This window comes from Microcaecilia unicolor, chromosome 7, assembly GCF_901765095.1.
Source record: "Microcaecilia unicolor chromosome 7, aMicUni1.1, whole genome shotgun sequence".
Lineage (NCBI taxonomy): Eukaryota > Metazoa > Chordata > Amphibia > Gymnophiona > Siphonopidae > Microcaecilia > Microcaecilia unicolor.
In genome coordinates this window covers 88,774,642-88,779,520 of record NC_044037.1, presented here as the reverse complement: position 1 = coordinate 88,779,520, position 4,879 = coordinate 88,774,642, and positions in this window count along the sequence as shown.

Here is a 4,879-nt window from a genome sequence, read left to right as displayed (position 1 = left end):
CGGTTTACATCTTCTGGCCCGGGAACATGCTCCATCGCTCCCGGGCCCCGAAACTCGTTGTGCGGCCTCAAATCGGCCTGCACCCGGCCCAAACATGCCCGGACCTCCTCTTCACTCCCGGGGACGTACCCAATCGTCCCCGGGAGCCAAAACTTCAGCGCTGCCTTCCTGCAGCGCTTTCAGCCCCCACACTGGCCAAAAACACGTAACGCTGCCCCACGCAGCCTCTCCCTTTCCTCGCTCCTCTTCCCCTGCCCTCACTGACCCCAAATCACCCCAGCAGACGTCTCTTCACCCTAACCATCCCAGACAACCCATCCAAAGGCCCCGTGCCTCTAAGATGATTTCCCCAGGTAAGTATTTATTATTTTTATTATTCCCTCATTCCCCCTTAACCCCTGTTACATTCGCCCGGGCTTAAAAAACTGAATATTGTCCTCAATATTCTCATTCATACCCCAACACTCATAAATCCAAACTCCACACTTTCACCCAAATCCATAATCTTATTATTCTATTCAAATTTTTCCTTCCATCCAAACCAATACTCTAACCATTCAAACTCCTTCTATCTAACAATCATACCTAAACTTAACCTTTCCCCCTCTTTTTTTTTTTTTTTTTTTTTTACCATCAACAAAGTTGATATACTGTCATCATCTTTACATTATAAGTATTACCACTTTGAATTGTAACATATATCTTTATAACATCTCAGACTTTTTATATGACATCACATATTTACCACTATTCCCCTCTTAACCCAGAATAAAATTTTCCCTAAGGTAAGCAGAACAAGTACCCTTAGTACTTCTGTTTGACACCCTTATCTCCTCAGTATTTACAGGACCATCCTCCCCTAACCCAGGATTAATAATAACATCCGTTCTGATAGTATACCACCCCTTATTTGTTTCAGGTCCCACTTTTGATTCCGCTATGGAATCAGGAAGCTTTTCTTCCTGAACTTGGCCAATTTCATATTCCTCAACATCCAAATTATATTTTTTTACTGCATCCCTATGTACAGTTTTCACATCACCTTTGTAGTTACGAATTTTAATCACATTTAACTTTTCTCCCAAAACCTCCAGGACTTCATATGGGTGTGATTCCCATATATCCTGAATCTTGTGCCTTCCCGGGAACCTCTGCCTCCTGAGCAATACCCAATCCCCTCCTCGGAGAAGGTGTCTCGACAAGAGACGCAACACGAACTTCAACTGCTGTTGTTGCAAAGAGACAATCTTCATAATTATTTTTCTTGTCGGTGCGTAATTTTCTGAACCCTCACCGTTCCTTCCAAGCTTCAAATGGGCCTGAGCAGCATATAGCTGTGCTTCTTTGATTTTCTTTCTTCCAAAGATGATTTTTGCCCACTCCAGCATTTGCTCACTCTTCCTTCCCCCTTTCTTTTCTGCACTTGCAGTCACTTCAGGCCTCACGTCCTTGGCCTTCTTGTTTTCCACAAGAATGGTATCGTCATTAACATGCACCAGGGCCATATTCATCTCGGTCCCCTCATTCAATTCCTCTTTAAGGCAAGGACTCTTATTCGTCACTACACATCGTGTCCCAGATATCATCTTGCCATCAGCTGCCTCTTGATGTTCTGATATAACATTATGTTTCTCAGGTCTATAAGACACTCTCTGCTTTTCTGTGCTCCCGGCTGTTCTCTCACCAAATTGCAGCAATTTTGTTTGACATGATTCTGTCACCACCCTTTTCTTCTCAGGCAAGTCTCCCTCTTTCACTCCTTTTACAGTAACATGTAGCCAGGCTTCACTGCTTTCCACAGCTTCTATCATGCCTTTTGTTTCCACATTACTTTGTTCCTTATTCACATTGCTCACGGGTTCTGCTGAACCTGTCTCCGCCATTTGCTCTCTGCCGGGGTGGACATCTGGAACTCTCACATTTATCTTCTGGACGAAAACTTTTCCTTGCCTTATTACCACTCCTGCATTTGTCTGTACCCATTGACCCTTTCCCATCAGGAACCTTTCTGACCTTGCAGAAATAACTTTCCTCACGTTTCCCTGCAGCTTAACCAGACCATCCACCCGTTTGACCTTAGTCACCTGTTTTTGTGCAATTTTCGACAGAATTCCTGAAATTCTCCCTGGCTCCAGTGTAAAGCAGGCCAGGTCCTTGAACAGACCCTCTAAATGCCTCAGGACATTCATGCCCACAATTCCTTGGATTGGTTGACTCTCTATCCGGCCATTACAGAAGTTATCCTTTACCACGAAAATGCACCTTTCCGGTACCAGCTGACCCAAACATTGCACATCTGCATCTATGTAACCAAGCACCGGAAGGTCTGTCCCATTTACAGCCACAAGCGTCAGTTGACTTGCATCTTGTAGGCAATCCGTGTTTTCAAAGTTTTTATAAAAAAAACTTGCCAGTATTGTGGACACACTGGACCCGGTATCCACCGTACAGAGAGTTTCTACTCCATCAATCTTCACCTTCATTAAGGGGCTCGTCCCAATTGCCCTTTCACTCAATAGTTTATCCTCTTTGCAATCCTCATTCTCCACCGGCTTTTGCAACCGGACGGTGGGTTTGCTGTCTCTCAACTGTGAAGCACCAGAGGTCTCCCCCTGAGGACTCCCGCTGTTCCTGTTACAATTAGCACTGGTGCTTGGACTCTCAGGATTCTCCTTACTAATTCGTGGTAAAGGACAGTTCCTCCTTTCGCTCTGACAATTTCTTGCGATATGTCCAGGCTCCTGGCATCTGTAACAGATTACCTCCCCAGAGGAAGTTCTAGAAGGTCCCACATAGTAATCTCTCTGCCCACCACGAGCACCAGCATATGTCCGGTTATCTCTTTCTCGTTCTTTTCTCTGGCGGCCCCACTCCTCCTCCTGACGTTCGCACATCCGAGACAGCATGTTGGTCATTTGATGCAGCATCGCTACTGTAGCCGTCTCTACGGGTCGCCCAGCTCTTCCATAATCCCCTGCATCGTCCCGGGGTCTCTGTAGAATTCTCTTGGGGGACTCCCAGTGAGCCAAACCCCGCTCTTCTCCTGCCCAACGAATAGCCGCTTGCATTAACTCTGCAAAGGATAAGCCAGGATTATCTTCATTCCTTTTCGAGACCTCTCTCCTCAGGACTTCATCCCGCAGCCCGATGATGAACTGCTCCTTAAGGGTCTCATCCGGATCCCCGACCCTTCTCCGATCCCTTTTCATTATTGCTTCCAACATTCCTTGCAGCTTGTAGGCAAATACCCTGATTGGTTCCCTTTCGCCCTGCCGGATGTTGTAAAATTCCTGTATCCTCAGGCCCAAAGCCACAGTATCGCCGTATACTTGCTTCAGTAAATTATAGATTTCTTCCACCGTACAGTCGCGTGGTAACGAATACTTAACGGTGTCCAACGCTATCCCCTTCAAGTGGTCACGCACCACCTCCACTTGGTCCTCCACAGGTACTCTCAATATTCTTAACCGGGACTTCATCTTGTCCACCCATTCTTCAATCTTTAAATCTTCAGGACCTCTAGGAAAACCGTGAAAGTCCGGCACAGTTCTGTCCTGTGGTATCACAATCGTCTGAGTGAGGATCTGCGGGATAGCTCTAGCTCCAGCGGCTTCTCCCTCCATCGTCTTGATCTTCCAGGAACCGGAATCACCCCAGAGACAGAAATTCCCAGGGGAACAAGACCCAGAACAAAAGAAATTTCCCCAAAATAAAACACACTTAAACCTGGAAACCTTTATTTAAATTGCTTCACCTAAATGGGAAAATTCTTCACAACTGTTAGTCAATTCCTGAGCATCACAGTTTTACCCTTTGGTACCCCAACTTCAGGAGAAATCCTGCCGACTACGCCAAAATTGTCGTTGTACCCCCCTCGTTCCTCAGTGTAAAATGTCCCTGAGTACTTAAAATTACTATTAGTACCCAGAATCACCTCACCAAGGACGGAGAGGCCGACAGTTCACTAACCACGCCTCAAAATCTCAAAGAAAATGAGGGGAAAATAATCTAAATTTGGATTTGTCCTGCTTTTGAAATAACCAAATGGGAAAAATGCTTAATCAACAACAACAATATTTTAATTCAATTCAAATACTAAAAGGATAAATTATTAACTAACATACTTTAGCCCCTAAATTTATAGAATTGGATTACAACAGTATATTTCCTTTTTCAATACCCCAATTTCCCTCTATTACAATAATATATCCACATGTATATTCTAGTGCAAAACAAATATACTTTACAATTGTATAACTTTTTTTTCCTCTTTTTCAGAATTTCCCTCTCTGGTATCGATACCAAGATTCTTGTCAGATAAGTATTAAGTGTAAATTTTTTCTTTCTGATTAACTTCTTTCTTAGCTCTCCCTTGTACCTCAACTTTAAAGAATTGATACTTTGTGTCCTTTTTCTCTTCCCTTTTCTTACAGGTCCTCGTAAGACAACCCCCGTGACCCAACTCAGGTAAGTAAGAATTATTTCTCTGTCCTGTCACTATGTTGTCACTTAGCTGTGGTTTTTTTTCTCTGATGCAGAATCCTTCACAGTCTTTCTTGCGTGGGAGCTCAGGTTTTCCAGACTTCTTTTCCACTGTCTTTGACACCGTCACCCTACACCTCACTCTTAATAAAAATAAATGGAAGGAAAACCCTATCTTCTTAACCAACCCCTTCCCACACTAAATGACTTAAATATATATAATTTATAACACTGGGCAACACTTAACTAAGAAAATTAAAATAACTATACCCTCGCTAAACCCCCTAAACTTACTTATTTTTTTCCTAAACTAATGAGCACAAACATATATACACCTCCTACACCTTTCACCAGAACAAAATTACAAAACACTTCCAACTCACCACTTTCCCCTCAC